A 25652-nucleotide genomic window follows, 5' to 3' on the forward strand; every position below is an offset into this window, starting at 1 on the left:
GCATCCCCAGAAGACCCAAGTTCACTGAGTCCTGTAAGCCAAGCCAGGCCAGCAGCTGTGTCCTCCACCATAACACTTCAGATTCACAGCAATGACTAGAGAAAATCCTCCCTCTCTCCCACTCTTCTGCGCTCCCCACACTTTCCCGTTCTGATCTCTGTCATTTGCTAGAGAGATGCAGAGCCAGGAGAGGAGAAATGCGGGCAAGAGAAAGAGCAGCTGGGCCAGAAATGAGAATTTCAGGGACTGAGAGGGCTGGAGATAGATAAATAGAAGCAGAAGAGATACAGAGGAGCACTGAACAAGGCAGGACAAAAAGGTGAGTGATACGGGGAAGAACAGAGACAGACAGAGACGTGCGGGAGTCCCCCCTTATCTGCAATTTCCCTTTCCGTGGTTTCAGCTACCCACAGTCAATCAGGGTCTCAAAATACTAAGATATTTTGAAAGAGGCAGAAAGACAACATCCACTAACTTGTATTACAGTATATTGTTATAATTGTTCTATTTTATTATTTAGTTATTGTTGTTAATGTCTTACCATGCCTAATTTATAAATTAGACTTTATTATAGGTATGTGGGTATAGGAAACACAGCATATATAGAGTTTGGTACCATCCACGGCATCAGGCATCCGTTGGGGGTCTGGGAACATGTCCCATTGGATAAGGGGGACTACTGCAGACATACACATATACATACATAAGCCACCTCATGGTAAAAGCCATATACATATACATATACATATACATATACGTACACAAGAAGGAGAAAGAGATTGACCACACCCAGGGACTAGGCAGAGAGATGCTTTGTCCAAAAGAGGCCATGTGCCCATGGTGGAGATGGGCCTGAGCGCATGCACCCCTGCTCCTGGGCCCACACTCAAGGCATACGGGGGTCTGCACTTGAAGCATACCCACCTGCTCTGGCCCCAGGTGGGCAGCTGCCTCTCCATCGGGCCAGGCAGCAGCAAAGGCCTTGTCTATGGGGCCAGACTCTAGGCTGAAGGGTGAGCATTGCATCATAGGCCTCCCACGGGGGCCCACCAGTGCTGAGAGACAGGTAGGAGTGGTTGCAGTAAGGCAGGGAGAAGAGCAGCGTGTCATAGGGCAGGAAGACCAATCTCCCATCCATCAGGCCCTCAGCCCAGGCACGGCTCAGCAGGGTGGTCATCTCCAAGCCCGCTAGCACTGCCAAGTGCATCCAAGCACCACAACTGGGGACAGAGATGGCAGAGTCACCTTTGCAGGCCCAGTTCCACTGTGGTCTGCCCTGAAGCCCACAGTTCTCTAGCCCTGGAGAGCTGCTCAGAACTCCCGGGCACCCGCTCTGCTGCCACCCCACCCCCACCCCCACTGGTCTAGCAAAGGTAGAATTTTCCTTTAATCTGCCCCATAACAATAACAGCCAAGGCCACCAAATCTGAGTTTGATCTGATGAAAAATATCCCTTTAATGGAGGATAGATTTGTATTAATATGGCCTTCCCGGCCTGTCTGCCCAATCATTTTGACCAGCATCCTGCCCTACCCAACCCCATTGGCCCTGACAATTGCTAATACGTATTGATGGTTTCTTTCTTTCTTTCTTTTTCTGAGACAGGGTCTTGCTCTGTTGCCCAGGCTGGAGTGCAGTGGTGCAATCATGTCTCACTGCAGCCTCACATTTCTGGGTTTAAGCAATCCTTCCACTTCAGCCTCCAAGAGAGCTGGGATTACAGGTGTGAGCCTCCACACTTGGCTGTTGACAGCTTTCTCTGTGTTGTCCTAAAGAACCTTCTCAAACATTTTGTCATTCAGTGTTACAACAGCACTAAGAAGCATGTTGACCATTATCTCTGTTTTTCTAGAGGAGCAGTTGGGGAGTTGCCCAGGACTCATAACCACCACAGTGGTACAGCTAGAATTTGAACCCAGGCAGGTTGGCTCCCAGCTTATAATCCTTTTTTGTTCTTTTTTAAAGAATTATTTTAAATTGAGATACTCACATATCATAAAATTCATTCTTTTAAAAATGTACAATTAGGTGGTTTTAGTATATTCACCAAGTTATGTAACCATCAATACAATTTACTTATAGAACACTTTTATCACCCCAAAAATAAATCCATTAGCAGTTGCTCCCCATTCCTCCCTTCCTCAACCCCAGTCAACCATGAATCTGCTTTTTGTCTCTGTGGATTTGCTTATTCTGGACATGTCATACAAATGTACATAATACATGGTACTTTGTGCGTGGCTTCTTTTTTTGACAGGGTCTCACTCTGTCACCCAGGCTGGAATGCAGTGGCATGATCTCAGCTCACTGCAACCTCTGCCTCCTGGGTTCAAGAGATTCTCCTGCCTCAGCCTCCTGAGCAGCTGGGATTACAGGCGCCTGCCACCACACCTGGCTAATTTTTGTATTCCAGCTAATTTTTGTATTTTTAGTAGAGACGGAGTTTTACCATGTTGGTCAGACTGGTCTCGAACTCCTGACCTCGTGATCCACACCCCCTTCCCGGGCCTCCCAAAGTGCTGGCATTACAGGTGTGAGCCACCGTGCCTGGCTTGTGTCTGGCTTCCTTGACTTAGAGTAATGCTTTCCAGGTTCGTCTTTATTGCAGCATACATGAGTACTTCATTCCTTTTCGTGACTGTGTAATACTCACTGTATGATAGACCGCATTTTGCTTATCATCATCCGCTTGTAATCTTAACCTTGGTCCTGAGTGGCATCCTTAAGGTCTAAGTAGACACGGATACATTCATCTTGACCTTAGTAAGAGAAGCAGCCCCGAATAATAAAGCTGCCAATTTCACCCCCAGGCACCAGGACAGAAGAGAGCCCTTGCCAAGGTCGGGGTCCACAATGGACTTCCTTTGCATCTTTTCTGTCTTCCCCGCTTGGGTCCTGACCAGCATGGCAATGACAGCCACAAAAGGGCCACCACTTGTTTGGGACGTGGCCTGGGTTCCCACTACACTCCCTTTCTGCAGAAAACCCAGGAAGGCTGAGGGTCTCCTTGCTGGAGCCTGAAGACCCCTCATCACATGGACTTCAGAGCCTGGAGTCCTGGCTTCATCTGAGCCTCTGGGGGCCCATACTGTGGGGGCCACAAGCCCACCCCTCCATGTCTTAGATAGTGCCGGAGGTCCTCAAAGAGAGGCCCACCAGGACTGAGTGGAAACAGAAGCCAGGACTTTGTCTCATCTGCTCTGCTGGGCCAACTTCCCAAAACGCCCTTTCTCTTAAGGATTGGAAGCGCTGTTCTGTGTTTGGCCACGCGGGGGAGCTGCTCCACACAACTCGGGAATAAGCCACCTCACGGGAAACGCCAGCGCGGGCTGCAAGCTGTGCCGCTGTGTGAAGGCACGATCCTGAGCCCGCTGTCTGCAGTAGATCAGCCTCGTGCCATTAATGAAGAAACCATAGGACAGAGAGGTCTGGTGACTTCCCTGAGGTCACATGGGTGCCGGATGGGGTGGAGGGGGCGGCAGTGGGACTCCTCTCAATCTGACTCCAGAGAGTGTGCCCCTCACCCCTCTGCCTCCTGGCTCCTGAGAGCCAGCACCGTGGCTGGAGCTCAGTCCCCTGCAGCAGGGGTGGAGGAGGAGTCTGAGGGTCTCCCCACCCACTGCTGCCAGGCTCTGGCCATGCAGAGCCAAACTGTTGATGTTCTCCCAGTCTTCCTCCACGCTACCTCCACGCCTTTGCACTAGCTGGAGTGTGCTCTGCCTGGAATGCCTTTCCCTGTCAGCTCCACTCCAAAATCAATTTCTCATTGTCAGGCCCTGTCCAATGTCACCTCTTCTGTGAAGCCCTCCACATCTCCAAGCAGATCCGCAGCTCCAGCCTCTGGGCTCCCCTTTGCCCGGCATACACATACACACCTGTCTCCCACCATACTCAGGCTCCTCGTGGCTGGAGCCCAGCCTGATCCTCCCCGTGTTCCCAGAGTACAGCCAGGGTCAGGCAGACTGTGCCCCACAGTAAGAAATACATTTTACCCTGGTAGACTCACGAGGCTGAATGTATAGAACTTGAGTACCTTGAAAGGACATCTCTCAGAACCACTTACCCTTGCTATCTGCAATGCAGTCTCATAGTTACTACTGTTCTTCCTATCTATTTTAGTTTATTCTGCTCAATTCTATTCTTCTCTTTTTCTATTCCACTCTTTCTTTTCTTTTCTTTCTTCTTGAGATGGAGTTTCGCTCTTGTTGCCCAGGCTGGAGTGCAATGGCGCGATCTCAGCTTACTGCTATCTTCTCCTCCCGGGTAAACAATTCTCCTGCCTCAGCCTCCTGAGTAGCTGAGACTACAGGCACACACCGCCATGCCCAGAGGCCCTGAGAAGGACTTTTTACTCCCTTTTACAGAGGAGGAAACTGTGGCTCTGGGTGGGACAGTGACTTGTCCAAGGTCTCACCAAAACTTAGGACTGAACTTGAACCAGAGCTTGGCTTCCTGCCTCCTAGTCAAAGACAAAAATCACCTCTTTTTATTGACACCTGGAACATCAGAGCTGAAGGATCCTTGGAGATATAAACATCTAAATCAATTCATCTGTGTACAGACAGGGAGACAGGCACAGAAAGGAGTGTGCGTAGCCCTCAGTTCCACAAAGCTGCAGCAGGCTCCCCTGGCCTGAGGTCTTGCTGGCCACGCTCAGTATCCTGAGAACTCTGCAGTGGATGGCCTGCAGGCGCTCACAGAGGGCTGAAGATCTTAGCAGGCCAGCACTGGGTCAAGGCAGGAGCTGGCTTTTAATCCCAGTTCTGTCGCTGATTTATGGGACAGAGTCTACAACCCTTTCTGTGCCTCAGCTTTCCCAGCTGTACAGGAAGAACTTGGCTTAGACATTGAGATTTCCAAAGATCATTCAGCTCTGATGTTCTACATGTTTACAAAAATCCAGAGACGGATGGTTTTTGTCTCTAAAGCTGGCCACATCTCCTCTCCCAACCCTTCTCCCAAGAGTGTGTGAGCCTCTAGTGCCTCCATCTCTGGGCACAATAGACTTATGTGCCATCCTCCTGGGGAGAGACCATTTGTGTTTTTAGACTCGGGGAGATGGGCCCCAAAGATTAGCCACAGAGTGCTTGGCTCATAGAGCCAAGCTCCTGGAGTTAGTCAACTCCACAGCCCCATAATCCCCAAAAGTTGAAGATGCCTTTAGCTGCACTAACAGATAAATGACCAAAATAGGGAAGGTGACAGGAACCTGGGGAAGGGGGATGGGGGATTCCTGTCATAGTCAGGGGTCCTGCAGCCCCTGCAGCAAAGGGTCATCCTCCTGTCCCCCAACCTGGTGCCTCTTACCTTCTTCCAGAGCAAGCTCCCCACAGACCGACCTGCCACTCTGTGTTATTGGAGTTGACTCGTTGCCTTTTGGTAGGCCCTAAGGTTCCTGCAACAGGGTCCCCAGATGTCAAGCTCTCAGAGTAGACTCTGGCCTGAGGGAGTCCTTTCCCCCAATAGCTTGTACGATCACCACTCCTCTGCCTGTCCCTTTCTGATCCTGCTCCCTGGGAAGAGCCTCCTACATGGCTCATTCCCTACCTGTCCCTCTCAGGAGCCTGAAGAAGCCACTTGGAAAATTAGATCTGTTCAGACCCTAGTGCTCTGGGGAGCCACAAGCAGGAAGGAAGGAGGGAATGAAATAAAGAGAGACACATAGAGGGGGATGGAGAAAAAGAGGGGAGGTCTTCAGCACTCCGGACAGCTCCAGACCTGGTTGGGGGTGGCTCCCAGGAGGAAGGATGGGCAAGCACTAAAGAAACCCTTATTTTATTTGAACCTCTGCCGTGTGCCAGTCCCTGTGCTAGGCACCATTCACACAACCCATGGAGACAGGCATTACTATTAGCCTCATCTTATAAAGTATGGCCCAGAGAAGTTAGGTGATTTGACCAAGGGCACAGAGCTGGTAAGTGGCAGGGCTGACTGTAGGTCTGGGCTTTGCTCATGGATACAATGTGTAATGATCAAGTCAGGGTAACTGGAATATCCATCACCTCAAACATTTATCTTTTCTTTGTTTTGGGAACATTACAATTCTTCTCTCTAGCTATTTTGAAATACATAATAAATTACTGTTAACTATAATTTCTCTACTGCACTATCGAACACTAGAACTTATTCCTTCTATGTAGCTGTATTTGTGTACCCTTTAACCAATTTCTCTTCATTCCCCTTCTCCCCACTTCCATTTCCAGCCTCTGGTAACCATCATTCTACCTTCTACCTCCATGAGATCCACTTTTTAAGCTCCCACATATGAGTGAGAACATGCAATATTTTTTTTTTTTTTTTTTTTTTGAGACGGAGTCTCGCTCTGTCACCCAGGCTGGAGTGCAGTGGCCGGATCTCAGCTCACTGCAAGCTCCGCCTCCCGGAGAACATGCAATATTTGTCTTTCTGTGCTGGACTTATTTCACTTCACATAATGAAATAGTGGCCAGAAGGGAGGCCACTCCCTTCTGGGGTGAACACTTAGGTGGAGATACAGACCTCAGTCCATGGGCTCCAGGCCTCCTCTTCCACTTGCTTTTTCCTACCTAGGTGAAGTTAGCTTTTACTAGGTGCACTCAGCATCTGCTCTGTGCTAGGGGTTATGCATACCCCATCTCATTGAACCTTTACAGCAGCCTTGTGAAGCAATTACTGTGTTTCACTTTCTTCATGTCACTTTATTCATTCAACAAATGTTTACTGAGCGTCCTCACCATGGTTCTGCCAAGGGGCCAGCCTTCCCTCCACCCCACCTCCCACCCCTAATTCCTGTTGTTTCCCTCTTGCTCCCTTCCATGTTTCAGGCACTGTTCTAAACACTTGAGCTACATCAGCAAACAAATAAATCTAAAAAAACAAAAAAATAAAGATTTTTCCCCCTCACAGAGCTTACTTTCTAGCAGGGGTAGAGAAAGGTGTGTTAGTAAACAAATAATAAACATAATAACTAAGTAGAAGTATTTTTGGTGTTTGAAAGTGATAGGTGCTATTTAAAAAAGAAGGGTAATAATGCCATGTTATAACTTTGTGGAAGTGTTTTTCGTATTGCTACACAATTGTTATAATTTCAGTGGGCAAAGAACACACTGAATGGATGTGCCATTGGTTAGTATGGATGGAAGGATCTGAAGCCTCTGTGTCTGGTCTTTATTGGGTTTCCCCATTTATCATTGACCAGGACTGGACAAGAGAGTATTAAATGGCTCCCCAGTTAGTATATGGGGTTCTAGTCATGGTCCTGCCTGTCCCCATTGTGAGGCAACAACCATATTTCCTTGTGATAATTGGAATTGATTACTTGGGCTGATGCAGTAATTCCCTTCTCTGTCCGTTGATTCAAAGTCCTGAGGAGCCCAAAATGGCCAAGCAATAGTTTCAGTTTTCATTTCATTGGAAAAATTACTACATTCTCTGGAGGGAGTGTTTCTCCCCTGGGAACTAGGTGATCCAAACCACTGAATCCAAGGCCATGGGCACAGGCAGGAAACATTCTTCTGGTGAGTTTGTAGGTAATGGTGAAAGAGGCCACTCCTATCTTTGTTCCTTGGTTCCCAGCCCATCCATTCTGACTGTAGGAAGATGGCCCACTTGGCCCCTAGTATAAGGCATATACTGCATCTTGGAAGCACAGGATGCCATCCCCTAGGTCATTTGGCAACTGAGCTATTCCCTGATGGACCATTCCACATTTCTGTCAAGCCAGATGCTTCTGGGTAATAGGAGATGAGCTCACTGCTTCAGTTCCTTTGCAGTAAAATGCTTCCCCTGGTCAGAGACAATGTTGTGTAGGACAACATAGTAACACATAGGGCACTCTTATAAGACTATGAATGATGTTACTGGCAAAAGCATTGTAGGCAAGAAAAGCAACTCTATACACAGTTATATTTCTATCTCTACAAGTAGAAAGAAAGGCATTGCTGCTTCTATGAAGGCAGAGCTCTCATATAATCAAATTGTCACCAAGTAACTGGCTGACCCCCCAGGGAAGTGGTGCCAGTTTTTGGGCTTAGCAGTGGCCTCTGCTATCTGCAGGTTGGGCACTCAGCTGTGGAAGTAACTAGATGGGCCTTGGTGAGTACAGTTGTCGAACCAATGCAAGTCTCCATTCTGACTGCCACAGCCACATGGCCATTGAGTAAGCACTGGAGGAGCTATGGAAAGAAGCTGACTGATAGCCACAAGTCATCTTGTCCACCTAATCTTGAGGATTTCTGTCATAGATGCCCACTGGTGGGGCATTCATGTGAAGCATGTGTATCTTCACACCTGTGACTGCTCTGAGAGGCCTATCCACATACCTCATTGACACCAATTTCTAATTTTGTTTATAGCAAGACTGTGGCCATCCAGACAGCCCATTGTCAACTGCCCATGAATCAAAGTAAATAAGTACCACTGGCCCTCTCTCCTTCAGCACAAAATGGACAACTAGCTGTGCCCCCCTGAAATCCTGCCCAAGAGGCTTTCCTTCTGCCACTTGTATGTCAGGACCAGCCTTGATTGGAGAGGTAATGCAGCTGCCATCCATTTCTGGCTGGTACCAGCATACCGTGATATCCACCTGTGAACCAGACCCAGACTTCTTCCTCCTCTACCAACTGCTGATGAGAAACTCGCCATGTATGGTTTTGGTATCAGGTATCAGTTGAGGGAGAAGTGGCAAAAAATAAGAGACGGTACTATGGCAGTCTGGGCCATCTGCTTGGCAACATAGAAGGCTTCTATGCATGGCCAGTCTTCTGATCCAGTGAATCAGATAGCCCCTGATTCAGTGGTCAATTCTGGTAGAACAGTCATTCAGTATTCATCGTCGTAGTTGGTCTCCACTAGGAGTAGGAGCAAGTCAGAACTGCTTTTCAAGTGGATGAAAGTTGTCCACAAAAAAAAATAATATATATGGCTTTATGCCCAAAGCCTAGCAGTCTATGCTGTGATTCTCCTGTTGGAAGTTGAAGAGGCTCCATGTTGCATTTCTGTCTGCCACAGATACCATGGGGTCTGTTGGGTCATAAGGTTCGGTGGCAGGGCAACTTGCACAAATCTGCTGTTCAGCCCTGGGATCTACTGAAAACTGGCAGCTTTCTGGGCTACCTGTTAAATAGATCAAGACAACACTCCCAAATGTGGCATAAAAGTATGGCAAAAACCACAATTGCTTTTGCACCAACCTAATACGTTGCTTCTAGAATCCAAACGGGCTTACCAAGCACTATGTCCCCTTCCATGTGATGTTTGTCCCCTTCCATGCTTCTCGCGTTAGAAAAGGTATTCCACTGGGTCCCTAGGAACTTCACCAATATGACAGCCCCCTGAATTTTTGCAAGGTGTACCTCCTTCTCTCTGGCATGTATCACTAGGATATTTAAAATACTGGCTACCTCCTAAACACCAGATCCAATTAGCAAAATGACATCAATATAATGAACCAGCATGATATTCTGTGGAATACTGAGCTGATCCAAGGTCCCTTTGAGCTCTATTATGATAGCAAACTAGAGACGTAACATAGCTCTGGGAACAAAACAATAAATAAAGGCATCCTGTTGTCCTGCAAACCTCTTTTTCCTTACTGATAGGAATGGAAAAGAAAATATTTGCCAGGCTAATGGCTGCATACCAGGTGTCAAGGGCTGTACTGACTTGATCCAAAAGATAGCTGGAACAGCAGCTTCGCTTGGCATCACTTACTAATTATTAATACATTTGTGATAATATACTATTATTCTCTAGGACCCAGCTGGTCTTTGCACCAGTCAGAGTGCAATTGAAATGGGAGTGTGATAGGAATGACCACCCCTGCTTCTCTCAAGTCTGTGATGCAGACACTAATTTCTGCAATTCCCCGAGGGGGATTGCTTTTGCTGTATTCACTGGGCGAGGGGAAGCTGCGTAGGGAGCTCAACACTTTCCCCCATGGAACCCCAAATCCCCAGGCCAGGGAACAAATCGAGGGATTCTGTTAGTGGTTATATATGTCTACTCCCATCATTCATTCTGAAACTGGGGAGACAACCACAGAATGCAGGCATGATCCCACCGGACCCTCCATTAGAAGGTCTCAGGCCAAGATCGCATGTGTTCCCTGACCTTGCTACTCTTTACCAGTGGCCCTCGGGGCATTTTGGTTCTTAAGGAAAGAGTGGCCCACTGGCCTAGTCTCTAGTAACCTTCTGGATGGCCTGAATCCCTCCTCAGAGAACAGTCACCTTGGTTCATACCACAGGTCCCCCTTGGAGGAAGCGTCGTGATCTATAATTTCCTCAAAGGGACCCAGATTCCCCTCAGTCAAGGACTCTGAGTCTGTGGACAGCTCAGTCTGGGAACCTGGTAAGAGGCAATACCTTCTCCTATAATGACTGAAGGTGGGTTTCCATCTAGCACACTTTGAAGTTTTCTTTCCATGTGTGTCAAGCACATATATGTGCCCCTCCTTTAGTGTAAGAGACTGTGAGGAGGGAGCTGTTACAACACTGCAGCTTTTAGCTGGATCCTGGACTTGGTGCCCTGTTATAACTTCCTTCCCTGCACCCACATGACATGAGGTACTCCTTCAAGCTGTGGTGGAAGCCTTCTGATGGTCACATGTTCTCAGCTGTATGGTCATAATTTTAAATTTCACATTTCATATACACATGGCTGTGAGAAACAGCCAGGTTGCTTATCTTATCTGATTCTAAGAAACAAAACAAAATAAAACAAAAGAAGTAGCCAGGAGCTTCCACCATGTTCATAAGCAGTCTCATTGCCACTGGGCTAAGTGCCACAGCTGCCTCATAGCCCGAGGTCTGGCTTCTGACCTGCACTTCAGCCCTTGCTCCCACCAACAATAACTTGCTTGCATCCTATTTCTCCCAGCAAGGAGATAAACCCTGTGTTGCACAAATACAGAACCAACCCAACTCCAGAATCCTGTTTGAAGGGTCTGCTTCCTAGGGCCACTTCTGGTATTAGTCCATAGCCGCTCGCCAGGCGCATAGGAGAAGAAGGCATATCAGGCAGCAGGACCAGCATTAGCCAGTGTCTGGAGGCACAAGGGCATGGAGAATGCCAGGAAGAGCAAATGCTTGGTTTCCTGAGGCTGGGACATGGCAGGAAATGAGGCTGGAGGAGTTTGCAGGGGCCAAATAAAAAAGGGCCTTAAATACCAGGCTTGGGAGTTTAAATTTTACCCTAAAGAAAAGGAGCAGGTAGCAGGAGGCTCTGGAGAGTTCATGGCTTCATCTGCATTTTTGAGATGTTACTATTGTTGTCTTCACTTCACAGATGAGGAAACTGAGACTCAAGGTAGATGAGTAACTTATACAAGGTGACATCGCTTGTGCAAGTCATGTGACATACACCCTAGAAGCATCTTATCTCTTCGAATTCCTGGGGAGAGCAGCAGAGTATGGTGTCATGCTCTAGTTATCTAATGATGGGAAACTACCTCAAACTTAAAGGCTTAGCACATTGACAATTGTTGATTTTGCTCATGAATCAACAATTTGGGCAGGGATTGACAAGGAAGCTTTGTCTCTATGCCATACAGCATCAGCTGGGGCCGCTTGCCCAGAGCAACTTGTAGAGTGCGGGGCATGGCTAGGACCAGGAGGCAAATCCCAGGAATTGGGGGATGGCTGGCCACCAGCTCCTAGGTTCTGGAAGAGACTGAGTCACAGGCAGAGGGCCATTGCTCTGGTGAGTGTTACCAGGAGACAGGATTGCCCTGGCTGGTGGGGTAGTAAAGGTCCATCAAGGGTGTTAAAGGCCACTCCATCTGTTCCCCAGGAAAATGGAAGTCCTTCACCAAGGAAGGAGTTTTAAGTGGCCTCTATGCCACTGCTGAGACAGGACAGCAGGTTCCTGTGGTATCTCACTCAAGCTTGCACAGGTCCACTGCTGAGTCATTCACTGCTCCCTGCTGTGGAGCACTCGGCCTGCAGGCTTCTGTCTTTGGAGTTGGGAAACCGGCCTCACTCCAACCTCCACACTCTGGTCGCTGTTCTGCGCTCTTTGCCCACAGGACACGCTCTTTGCCCACACTCCCCTTGTCAGCCCCAGGTAGTCAGGCAGCAGCAACAGACATACAACACAAGTAAATCACACCCGCACAGCCTTTGCAAACCCAATTCACGTCTCATTCAGGACTGTCCCAGGTGCTTTGCAGTCATTCAGTTGCCACACTCCTATGAACAGGAGAGGCCTTCCCTGTCTTGCTCATCACTGGGTCCCCAAGACTCTGCCCGGCATATATTAGATATGCAATAATCATATGTTGAATTATTAACCCTATTTTGTGGATGAGAGAACCAAGGCAGAGTGGTTATTATTTGCCAAAGATCAGACAGCTCTGAAGTGGCAGAGCTGGGATTTAGAGCCAGGCACTCTAACTCCAAAATTCATGCCTTCAACCCCACTATTTTCTGCTTTTTAATTAACATAATGTCAGCCGGGCACGGTGGCTCCTGCCTGTAATCCCAGCACTTTGGGAGGCTGAGGCAGACAAATCACCTGAGGTCAGGAGTTCGAGACCAGCCTGGCCAATGTGGTGAAACCCCGTCTCTACTAAAAATACAAAAATTAGCCAGGTGTGGTGGTGGGTGCCTGTAATCCCGGCTACTCAGGAGGCTGAGGCAGGAGAATGGCTTGAACCCGGGAGGCAGAGGTTGCAGTGAGCCAAGATCACGCCACTGCATTCCAGCCTGGGTGACAGAGCAAGACTCCATCTCAAAAAACAAAAATTAAAATTAAAAGCCGGGTGCGGTGGCTCATGCCTGTAATCCCAGCACTTTGGGAGGCTGAGGTGGGTGGATCACGAGGTCAGGAGATCGAGATCATCCTGGCTAACACAGTGAAACCCTGTCTTTACTAAAAATACAAAAAAATCAGCCAGGTGTAGTGGCATGTGCCTGTAGTCCCAGCTACTCAGGAGGCTGAGGCAGGAGAATGGCATGAACCCAGGAGGCAGAGCTTATGGTGAGCCAAGATCGTGCCACTGCACTCCAACCTGGGTGACAGAGCAAGACTCCTTCTCAAAAATAAATAAATAAATAAATAAATAAATAAATAAATAAAAATAAAAATAATGTCAACCATTTCCTCAACTTTTCTTTTTCCAGGAAAGCATTTCCAAACTTTTTTCTTACATAGGTAATAAGAATCACATGACATAAGTGGCACTTGTATATGGCCCTGGAATATAGTCTCATCTCACTGAAGCCTCATCAGAACCTCTACAGCATAAGGCTCAGAGAAACAGTGGTCTTTCCTGCCCTGTTCATTGTGTACCCTCAAAGCCAAGCCTGGTGCATAATATATACACAATTAATATATGTTGGATGAGTTACATTTACAGATGTGGAACTGGGATTCAGAGAGCTGATTGTTGACAGAATCAGTAAATGACAGAGCCCTGATTTGAAACTGGTCACTCTGTCCCCAAAGACTATTTCTACTGCATCATGCTGCTTGGCCTTTCTGGGTTTCAGTTTCCTCACCAGTTAAATAGGAATCCCAAGGCTCCTTAGAGTGTTTGTTGTGACAAAGGATATAATGGAAGTTAAGGTGCTTTGCGAAGAGGAAGGGGACACATGGGTTGGGGGGCGTCTTTCTTGTTTCCTTCACTGAGGCCTCTGCAGGGCCTAGTGCGGGAGAGGAGCTAGGGATGCTGCAGTGAGAGAGAAATGATGCCTACAGGACATGAGTAAAATTGAGATGGATGGATGAGTGGATGTAGGGATAGCAGATGGATGGATGGGCAGGTGGGTGGACAGATGAATGGACAGATGGGTAGATGGATGGATGGATGGATAGATGGATACATGGACAGATAGTGTCTTAGTTCATTTTGTGCTGCTGTAACAGAATATCACAGGCTGGGTAATTTAGAATGAACAGAAATTTATTTGGTTCATGGTTCTGGAGGGGCTGGCATCTGGTGAGGGACTTCTTGCTGCATCACAACATGGTGGAAGGCAGCTCACCGCAAGAGAGAGCAAGCAGGTGAGGAACTCACAATAACAACCCATTCCCACGATAATGGCATTAATTCATTAATGGGGGCAGAGCCCCCATGACCTAAGGCCTCACCTTGTTAAGGCCTCACCTCCCAATACCTCCACATTGAGGAACAAATTTCCAACATACAGACTTTGGGGGACACATTCGAACCATAGTAGATGGAAAACTAGATGGGTGGATGGAAGGGAGATGGATCGGTTGGTGGATAAGCGAATGCAAGGATGATGATGGATGGATGTGAAATAGACATTACTGTACAGTGTGGTCTCAGGCTGGTATTTGAGTCTTTATCCAGCAGAGGGCACCAAGGCTCCAATAATTGGCCTACGCTGGAGTTTCTCTGCAGTAGAAAGCCACCTGCAGGAGAGCACACCTGAAATCAGAAGCCGGAGCCGGGCACGGTGGCTCAAGCCTGTAATCCCAGCACTTTGGGAGGCTGAGACGGGCGGATCACAAGTTCAGGAGATCGAGACCATCCTGGCTAACACGGTGAAACCCCGTCTGTACTAAAAAATACAAAAAACTAGCCGGGCGAGGTGGCGGGCGCCTGTGGTCCCAGCTACTCCGGAGGCTGAGGCAGGAGAATGGCGTAAACCCGGGAGGCGGAGCTTGCAGTGAGCTGAGATCCGGCCACTGCACTCCAGCCTGGGCGACAGAGCCAGACTCAGTCTCAAAAAAAAAAAAAAAAAAAAAAGAAATCAGAAGCCGGCCCGGCCTGTAGCTTGTGGGCAGCTCAGGCAGGTGATAGGTTTAGGACACAAAGGACCAAGTTAGAGTCCTGGGGTGCAGGGGCATAAAAAACACAGGTTTAGGGCGCGGTGGCTCATGCCTGTAATCCCAGCACTTTGAGAGGCCGAGGCAGGCAGACACTCGAGTCCAGGAATTCAAGACCAGCCTGGCCAACATGACGAAACCTCATCTTTACTAAAAATACAAAAATTAGCCAGGTGTGGTGGCATGTGCCTGCAATCCCAGCTACTCAGGAGACTGAGGCAGGAGAATCACTTGAACCCAGGAGGCGGAGTTTGCAGTGAGTGGAGAATGCAACACTGCACTCCAGCCTGGGCAACAGAGTGAGAATTCATTAAAAAAAAAAAAAAAAAGCACAGGCTTAGGGACAGACCCTGGCATCTCCCTCCTGGAATGGGGCCTCAGGGAGAGTACTTCACACCCTAGAGTCCAGATCCCTTTTGGGGAAATAAGTGCGCCTTCTGGGCTTGTGGTGAGGATAAAATGAGATGCACGAGAGGGAAAGTTTGGTATGCTGGGGGCCCTTGACATAGGTCAGGTATCTGAGTCTGAGGGACTTGCATGACTTATTCTAGGCCACCCAGAAAGTGTGAGATGAGAAGTAAAGACAGTCTCTGAAGCTCCAAATGAGATTTCTATTAAAATACAGAAAATTCTATTAGAGTAAAAGTGGTTCCTGGGGAATCAAGACAATTTGTGGGGTCGGGGTTGCGGCTCTGAGGCTAGAGACGATTGTTGGAAACCCTGGGAGGCTGAGTTACATCCTGAGCCCATCCTGCCGCCTGGGGCGGATACCAAATATGCACTTAGCACCCGATGAGGAGCCCCAGGTGCAAGCCGATAATGTTGGAAATTATCATTTTAATGTGAACTTGACTTGCACCTCCCACAGTGACTGGATGTGAATTTGCCATCTTAACACAGTGTTTCAGGAGGCTGAGTTTTTCCTTTGGCGTTTATTCTATGTGTTGCTGTCACTCCTGGTCCCTGCCAGGGATTTATCGCAGGGACCAAGCCTGGTTTGAATTACTTCAGAATGAGCTTGTCGGCAGGCAGCATCCTGTAAAAGAAGCCAGGCCCAGTTCCAGACAGCTTCAAACAATAAGCAGAGAAAGCCAATCTCAGGTTTCCCGGAAGCAAGTGGCTGTGCTGAGTGGAGGGAGGGTCCAGCCCAGAGCACAAAACAGCAAACTGGCGTTGGATGGATAGCTGGTCCCCTGGCTTGGTGAGTGCCAGCCTGGAGACTGGGAGAGGGACCCAAATTTGGGAGGCAGACAGTACTTTCAGTTTGCCCTTTTTCTTCTCATAAGGCAGCATTCAGAACCTGCTGAGGAGCTGCAGGCCAGTATAGCCTTGAGCAGGACAGACCCACTGTGGTCTAAACCCACTCCTGGTGGGGCTGCCGCCTGAGACCACCTTTGTGTTTCAGCCGCCCCCAATGTGGTTCACCCAGAGTGAGCTAACACCCTCTGCCACCTGGAGGGTTTGCCTCCTCCACCTGAAACACTTGGCCCCAGCTCCCTGTCCTGGGCTCAAACGTGGTCTTTGCATTCATCCCTGATAAAGTTCCCCTGGGAGCATTCCGCTCATTAGTCCGACTTGTTGAGTCTCATGCCTTCGTGCATCTGTGGGCTCAACGTTTTCTGATCTCCTGCTCTGCGCCAGCTCTGTTTTTGATACTGGTGAGACAAAAGAGACTGCTATAACCTGAAGGGAAAGACAGAGGTTTGCAACCTGGTGGAGGGTACGAGGCACAACAGGAGGTGCGAACAACCGGCTTTGGAAGGGGATCCTGTGGTCTGGCAAATCCTATCCCCACTATCCTCATACATGGTGCAGGTTGATGAGCTTGCCCTCTGTGACCTTATCCCAATCTCCAGCTAAGTGGTGGAGTGAGACAAAAGCAACAGAGGGCAGGCTGGAGAGGACCTGCAACTGACAGAGAGCCAGCAGCAAAGAGCAAGGAGCAGGTGGAAGAACCCAGAGACCTGTGAGCAGCAATGCAGTGAGAAAGAGAGTTGCATTTGTCAGCGGAGCTCCTGCCAGGATCCTGGAGGGCAGCGGCTGAGAGTTTGCAGTCTAGTGCACTGTCAAATTATTCTTCATGGCCCCAGTGCTATTCCACAGTGGACAGGCATATGCAAGCCTATTTCCAAAGGCCCAGGAAGCTGAGAGGCCAAAGAAAGAGGCTGACATATCTCCTTTCTCAGAAGAAACATTTCAGAGGGACTCAAAGAGAAGCCATGTCCTAGAAACAAGCTGTTGGATTCCCAAGCCATTCCCTCCCAGACCCAGGGCTTATCTACCATAGGGAAGGAATGTGTACGACAGTTATAGGGAAAGGCAAGAATGCTCTGTGAATCTGCCTAAGGACAGGATTTAGGGTCAAGTTTGTTTTGGCCTAAAGGCAGGATTTATGGTAAGTAGTGCTCTTACACAAGGAATAGTAAATAAAGTAGAAATCTTAGAGGCCTTCCTTGACTGGGGTTAATCAGAAGTCATCATGTCAAATTAACATCTAAAATGGAGCAGCTTTAGCCCCCAACAAAAGGCCAGACAAGGCAGACCTGGCACAATGTTTGCAGCCTTCACCACAGGCTGGAGGCGGGGCCAGATGCACAGAGCCGACACTAGGCTGTGGAGACCTGAGGGCCCTGGGGACTCCCCTGTGCAGAGTTCCAGGGCAGTGGGGTGGGGAAGGAGGCAGCTCCTCCTCTGTGCTGATAAACCACCAGTGGGGCACCCCACAGGCAGGCCTGTCACACCTCACTCTGACATCTGGGGCTACCCTCTGGGGGCTTCGTGCTTCCTTTATGACTGTGCCACCTGTGATGTGCCTGCCCCCTAGAGCTGGCTCTAAAGGCTCAGCACTACCACACCTCTCACCCTGAAAATGCCAGGCCCAGAGCTTTTGGTCAGAATCTGACTCTGACATGGCCCCTAGTGGGACAGCAGATCTCACTTACTTTATTTCCGTTGTGTCTTTTCCAGGACTAGGACCCGCTGTCAAAGGTCGGCTTCTGCAGGCTCCTTCAGCTCCTCCTCCCACTGGCAAATCTTCAACAATGGGTTGTCACAGTGGGCAGAGGACATATGGACAGGCCAGACTTGTGCTGGGCTGGAAATTCTGCCTCTGACTGACCTGCGGTCTCCTCACTTGTGAATGGAGGACAATTGCACCTGCCACCTAGGGCAGCTGTGAGGTTTGCTTGGGGTGACAGGTGTGCCAAGCACTGGTGGATGCCCAGTAAATGTCTATTAGATCCAGATTCTGGGAGGCATAGAGGCCGGATAGCAATCTGCGGGCTTGATGGGAATTACACCAGCTCCTAACTTGGGGCTGGGTCAGAATTCTTTCTCCCTACTGGGTCTTTGTGTTTTGTTTTGTTTTGTTTTGTTTTGTTTTGTTTTGTTTTGAGACAGGTTCTCACTCTCTGCTCAAGCTGAAGTGCACCATGGTGGCTCACTGCAACCTTGACTTCCTGGGCTCAGGCAATCCTCCCACCTCAGCCTCTTGAGTAGCTGGGACTACAACTCTTGGGCTCAAGCAGTTTTCCCATCTCAGCCTATCAAAGTGCTAGGATTACAGGTGTGAGCCACCCACCCAGCCTCCTACTGGGTCTTGATACATATCTACATAGAGAACGTTACAAGGGCCAGACTGGGGCCACAAGTTTGCAACTAAGGCTGGAGTAGACTCCAAAGAGAGGAAGCAACCTTTAGGTGGCCCTGAGGACCGGCAGAAGCTCCCGATGAGAGCTGAGTGCCAGCGCTCGTGTCCCAGCTGCATGCACGTGGATGCAGGGGTGCACATTACATGTGCGTGTACACCCCACATGTGGGGTGAAGGGTGCTTGTGGAGCTGATGGCCACTCTCTGGGTTTGGGCTGTGGCAGGACTTCCACCCTCTGAGTGGTATGTCTAACTTTCTGAGCCTTCCTTTAGACAGAGGCGGCCAGCTGAGCCCAGTGTGCTTCCTGGAGCCAGCCTCACAGCTGCTCTCCCCACTCCAGGGAGGAGCCTGGCTCTGGCAGGGGCAGCAGGGCACCCGCTCCCTGCTCCCAGTACTAGGTCAGGGCAGGAATGGGAAGGGGGACACTGAACAGGGATAGAGAAGTGGGTGGGGACCCGGAAACATTGGTATCAGGAACAGACTGAAAGAGCAGTGTCAGGGAGAGAGCTGGCAGGCAGTGACCAAGTAGCAATGGGATGAGAAGGAGAAACAGAATCACAACAAAGTTATCACAGATGGGAAGGAAGTAGAAAGCCAGAAAGAGGGGTAGAGAGAGACAGGAACTATAGAAACTATAGAGTCAGAGGCAACAGAGACACAGAAAGGGAGAGAGGGAGAAAGACAGAGAGACTCCAAGAAGAAAAACTATGACAGAAGCGGATGTGCAGAGAGAGAAACAAAGTTACAGAGGAAGGAGAGGGAGAGAGACGCCAAAAGAATCAGAGGCAGAGAGGAAATAATACATGATCCACAAACAAGAAGCAGAAAGAGAGGGGCAAATATGAGGATGTTCGTCACGGATGGTAAGTAGGAGAGGGCAGAGCCAGGAGGGGCCTCAGAATCCACCATGTTCCACCCTCTCCCCATTTTGCAGGTGAGAAAACTGAGGCCCAGCAAATCATGGCAGGATCAGGCTCAGAATACAGGTGACAAAGAGAGCAAAAGAAGAAAGGACCCTGGAGGAAAGATGAGAGCTGGACAGAGAGTTCCAAGGGGAGAGAAGCAGGAGGAGAGACGGATGGGAGCGGAAAGGGCACAGCGGGCTATGGTAGGGGTAGGCCTCTCCCTAAACCGTGGAATGGCAGTGGCCAACAGACTCCAGAGCCTCTGGCTTGGCCCAGGTCCCAGTTGCAGGCAGGGAAAGAGAAGGTGGGAAAGAAGAACAGAGCACTTGGCTAGGGTGTAGGGCAAGGCTGAACAAACACTGCCATGGGATTTCCGTTTAAATCTCCACATTCCTATCGGGGTCAGTGATTTGTTCCTCAGACCTCTTCAGACTAGAAACAGTAAGTCAGAAAGAAGCGCCCTGGAGGGGAGCATGCTGGCAGGCCTAAGATGTGTCAGCCATGGAAATCTACAACCGCGAGCCACAGATACCAGGAGTTACCATGGTTCTCCGATCGGACCAGGCAGTGCAGGGTGTGAGCACTGGGGCTGTGAGTGGGCTTAATAACGATTCACAGACATCAAGAATGCTCAAGCGGCCGGGTGCGGTGGCGCACACCTGTAACCCCAGCACTCCGGGAGGCCGAGGCAGGCACATGGCTTGAATCCAGGAGTTTGAGACCAGTCTGGGCAACACGACAAAACCCCATCTCTACAAAAAATACAAAAATTAGCCCGGCATAGTGCACACACCTGTAGTTCCAGCTACTTGGGAAGCTGAGGTGGGAGGATCTCTTGAGCCCAGGAGTTTGGGGTTGCAGTGAGCCATGATCGTGCCACTGCACTCCAGCCTAGGTGACAGAGGAAGACCCTGTCTCAAAAATAAATAAGTAAATAAAAGAATGCTCAAGCACCCTGAGGCGACTCTGCTCACACAGGTATGAACCTATAACATTCATTTTAGGAAAAGGTCTCCAATCAGGAATCTGACGATGTGTTCTTGGGGTTCCAAGATTTCAATGAGGCTTCTAAACTGAGTGTTTTCTTTGAGTCGGCATTATTTTTTAAGAGCTCTTCCCAGCTTTGAAGGCAAATGGTTTCCTTTTCCATGACCATTCAAAATTAAAAGGCATTTTCCTAGAATAAAACTTGAATTTCTGAAGTTAGGGTTGTGCAAGACTGAGCATCAGGCGGGTCAGTTCAACCGTCAGCTTTTACTCCCCTGGCCAGGTCCTGGGACCACATGGGGGCGGTTGTCTGGCACGGGTGTCAGAGCACAGGCAGGGTGAGAAGGATACCCACTCAGAGCAGGGAGGGGTAGTGATGGGAGACTGATTATATGTGATTCAAAAAGCAAATGTATTTTAGGTAATCAGAGCCAGGTTTTTCCCTGCTAGAGAAGGGAGTTACAGGTATGGAAAGAGAGAAAAATAAAATTAACCCAATGGTGTTGGATTGGATTTGGAGGTATCAGTGTGAAGTCATGGTTTTCCAGATAGATATGCTTTCTAGCTCTCTCCATTGAGAGAGCCTGGAAGCCACATCCCAATAGCAATGAACACTCCAGTCTTGGCTTCTTCAAGCCAGAGCCCCTTGCAGCAATAGCCGCTTCCAGGCCTGGGACAAGGAACATACAAGATGAGCCTGGAACAGCTTGTTATGCCAGAAAGTAAATCGGTGCTCAAAGAGTTATGAGGACATGTCAAAAAGACATAGAAGTTACCCCATAGGGGCCATGGGTCACATCTGGATGACTCTGTGCATTAAAGTAAATAACAGTAATGACAGATTATAACTCACTGAATGAAATAAGAAACCATGAGTCCGAACTGTTAGGGAGGGAACGAGCAAGGGAGGGAGAATTTGATGAGGAACAGTATAGTTATATAGTCTCAAAGTACCTCCCTACAAAATACATGTTCATTACACATGGAAAAGGAATCATTTTCTGCGGTAATTTTCCTATGGGGAAGCCTGGCAAGCACCATCAAAGTGATCAAAGCAAAGATTACCAGTAATGGGACAAACTGAAGTCACATGCCACCTGACAGGATGCAATGAGAAAAACACAGTGTCACCCCGGTAGTATGCTAAAGATTTCAATCCTGAATCTAATCATAAGGAAACATCAGACAGATCAAAAGTGAAGGGCATTCCACAGAATAACTGGCTTGTAATCTTCAAAGGTATCAAGCTCATGAAAGTGAAAGGACTGAGGAACTGTTTAGCCTGAAAGAGACGAAAAGACATGACAATGCAAGACTTTAGAGGAGATTAGAGTCATGTATCCATGTTCATTTCCTGATTTTGTTGGTTGTGTTGTGGTTATGTAAGGGAATGTCCTTGTTTATTGGAAACACTAAAATATTCACTCAGGAAAAAATAGAGTATGTGTATTCTACTTGCAAGTGTCTGTAAATTAAAAATTGTTTTTAGAAAGTTTGTCTTTAATCTGCCCACAATAAAACTCCGAAGATAAAAACTTTTTCAAATAAGCAATGCTAAGCCTTCAAGGAATGAATAACCCCTAATTCATACAGTTCCTCCATACCAAAATCAAAGTCGATGTAGTAAAGGAAAATTGCAAGTTTATAGATCCTACGAACATGTGTGTAAATATCTCAAATGAAATATAAGCAAAGTCTAGGGCGCGAGGCTTTGGGAGCCTTTCTTGAGTGCCACCTGGCCAGCCCTGCGCCCCTGCCTGGCCCTCTCTGCGTGCCCTGTGGCATGAGGCTGTGCTGGCAGCAGTGCCGTCTTGGATCAATGGGGTGAGGCCCCTGGAGAGGTGGCAGAACACAAAACAGGAGGGGCCCGGGGCCTGGGACACTTCGTGGAGCAGAGTTGCCAAAATACCCCTGAATTCGCCCCTCCAGACCTGTTTCTGAGAAAGACATAAACTCTTCTTATGTTTAAGATATTAGTATGTTGGGTTTTCTGTCTTTTACAGCCAACCCTAATCTTAATATTGGACAATAACATATTAAAGGAGAAAAGCCATATTTTCATATCATAGATGAAAAAGGGTACTTAATAAAGCTCAATGTTAATTCACAATCGAAAAAGAAAACAAAAAACCTCTTAGCAAACTTGCAAGAATAAAAACTTCCTTAACTTCATAAAGAATACCTGCAAAACCCCGAAAGCAAACATCATATTCAACAGTGAGTTGTTTTTTATTAAACAAGGATTCCTTCTGTCAAAAACTGCTATTGAATTCTCTTCTGAAACCCCTAGCCAGCACAATAGAATAAGAAGAAATGAAAGAATAGAAATATGAAAGGAAAAAACAAAACTCTGTTTGTATGTAATATTATTAACCACATGGAATCTACAAATAATCTGTAAATAATTAAAATAATAGGGTTTAGCAAAACACGTGAACATGAGATATCTACGTAAAAGTAGTTGCATTTTTATATACTGGCAACATGAAGTTCAAAACTGGGGCTGGGTGCAGTGGCTCATGCCTGTAATACCAGCACTTTGGGAGGCCAAGGCAGGAGGATCACTTGAGCCCAGGAGCTCAAGACTATCCTGGGCAACATAGTGAGACCCCATCTCCACACACACAAAAATTAGCTGGATGTGTTGGTGTACACCTGTAGTCCCAGCTACTCAGGAGGCTGAGGCAGCAGGACCGCTTGAGCCCAGGAGGGTGAGCCTGAAGTGAGCCATGATCATGTCACTGCACTCCAGCCTGGGTGACAGAGTAAGACCCTGTCTTTAAAATAAAAAAAAAAAAGTTCAAAAATGTATTTTTAAAAGAGATGCATTTACAGTAATAACAAAAATTAAAATATCTCTTGAGACAAATTTAACAAAAGACATGCAAACCCTTTTATGAAGGAAGATTGTAAGCTTTTTTTTTTTTTTTTTTTGAAACGGAGTCTCGCTCTGCCGCCCAGGCTGGAGTGCGGTGGCGCGATCAGGGCTCACTGCAAGCTCCGCCTCCCGGGTTCACGCCATTCTCCTGCCTCAGCCTCCTAAGTAGCTGGGACTACAGGCGCCCGCCACTACGCCCGGCTAATTTTTTTTGTATTTTTAGTAGAGACGGGGTTTCACCGTGTTAGCCAGGATGGTCTCGATCTCCTGACCTCGTGATCCGCCCGCCTTGGCCTCCCAAAGTGCTGGGATTACAGGCGTGAGCCACCGCGCCCGGCGATTGTAAGCTTTACTGAAAAAAAATTAAAGAAGACATTTTAAAGTGGGTAGATATTTTAGATTTGTAGATTAAAATGATCAATGTCGAATAATTGATTTATAGATTCCATATTATTTCAATCAAAATTCCAGGAGCTCTCTTGGAGAATTTTGCAAGTTGATTCTAACTTTTTTTTTTTTTTAAAATAGATGAGCAAAGGGCAAGATACTCCCAAAGAAGAAAAATAAGGTGAGAAGTCCTGCCCCGCCAGCTATGGAGATTTACCATAAAACCACAGAAATTAAGAAAGTGTGGCCGCCGGCAGAGGTGGCAAATAAACAGATTTATGGAACAGAATGGAGACCCAGAAATAGGCCCCTGCACATATGGAAACTTGATAAATGACAGCTGCATTGCAGATGAAGAAAGAACGAGTCACTGAATGGTGCTGACACTTCTGGAAAAAATGAAATGTGATCTGCACCTTACACCACACACAAAAATCAATTCCAGGTGGATTAAGGGCTTAACATGTGAGAACCAACTTTTTTTGTTAATATTAAGAGAAAATATAGGAACATTCCTTTATGAATTTAAGCCATGGAAGAACTTCTTAAACAAGACATAAGAAAATGCAAACATAAAGGAAGAAGTGCAATAAATTTGACTACTGTAGAGTTTAGAACTTCTGTTCGTCAAAATATATCATAAAGAAAGTGAAAATACAAGCCACAAAGTGGGTGTCACAAATTGCCTTTTCCAGAGATGACTGCAACAAGAGCTCCCATCTCACATGCGCTTTTAGAACCCTGCCACTCCCCAACAAGAGGTAGAGTTTATGTCCTCTCCCCTTGAACCTGGGCAGGTGCTTGTGACGGCCCTGAGCAGTAGGGTATGGTCAAAGTGATGCTATGTGACTTCTGATGCTAAGTCATACAAATATGGTATACTTCAGCCTCCATCCCCTGCCTCTGGCCTTGTTCTCCCCCGACCCTACCTGAACTATGCAGGTGACACAGAGCTGCATTCCGGCTCAGACCCTGATCCGATACCACACCTGATACACTAATGTTCTCTTGGGCTTGGCCTCCTCCAGCTGTCTCAGCAAAACCTTTCTCCGAGTCCACCTACCCTGGAGAATTGCCACGGCCCTACCTGTGGGCAGACATTTTCACAGTCCCCAACCTGAGAGGTGGAGTGAGACAACACAGAAATTAAGGCTTATCTGAGCCGGACTCAGTGGCTCACACCTATAATCCTAGCACTGTGGGAGGCTGAGGCAGGTGGATCACTTGAGGTTGGGAGTTTGAGACCAGCCTGGCTGACATGGTGAAACCCTGTCTCTGCTGAAAATACAAAAATGAGTCAGGTGTGGTGACAGGCGCCTGTAATCCCAGCTACTCGGGAGGCTGAGGCCAGAGGATCACTTGAACCCGGGAGGTGGAGATTGCAGTAAGCCAAGATCATACCACTGCACTCCAGCCTGGGCGACAGAGTGAGACTCCGTCTCAAACAAAAACGACAAACAAACAAGAAGTTGAGACATACCCAACATCTATTTGTGCTAATTCGTCAGAGATAGAGGGGTGGGCTCAGCAAACCCAAGTGGGTACTGTGTCCTCACCAGCTGCCCGGTGCTGTCCTCCAAGGTCATGCCCAGTAAGGGTGGGAAAAGGTTTGGACTTGGAGATTTCGAGTCCTCGCTCTGCCCCTGATGTGCTGTGTGACTCTGGGCATGTTACTTTGCCTCTCTGGGCCTCAGCTTCCTCAGTACCAGGATTCTTGTGTTTATCATTTTTATGCACATTATACCTGACGGGGTCCTGACATGTGGAGTAGGTGCTTCATAAATGGAGTTAAAAGAATGCTTTGTTCTCCCCACCTACGCCCCATTATGCCCACCCAGCAAACTTCTACTCGTACTCATACCCGTACCCATCTCATATGTCACCTCCTCTAGGAAGTCTCCCTTGACTCAGCAAGTCACCTCTATCGAAGCACAGAACTCTGCTCCCACCTCAGACAGCCTGGACTGTGATCCCTCTGAGAGCAGAAATCATGTCTGAACCATCTCCGGGTCCCACGTCCCAGCCCAGGACCTGGCACCAGGGAATGGCTGTTGGACTAATTATCTAATCA

At 48.1% G+C, this 25652-nt stretch overlaps 1 pseudogene; it reads right to left on the minus strand.

The window, feature by feature from the left end:
- The window catches only part of LOC102133840 (guanylate cyclase D-like), a 94676-nt pseudogene that overhangs the window by 30715 nt on the left and 38309 nt on the right, over positions 1-25652 (minus strand).

Source organism: Macaca fascicularis, chromosome 14 (genome assembly GCF_037993035.2).
Source record: "Macaca fascicularis isolate 582-1 chromosome 14, T2T-MFA8v1.1".
Lineage (NCBI taxonomy): Eukaryota > Metazoa > Chordata > Mammalia > Primates > Cercopithecidae > Macaca > Macaca fascicularis.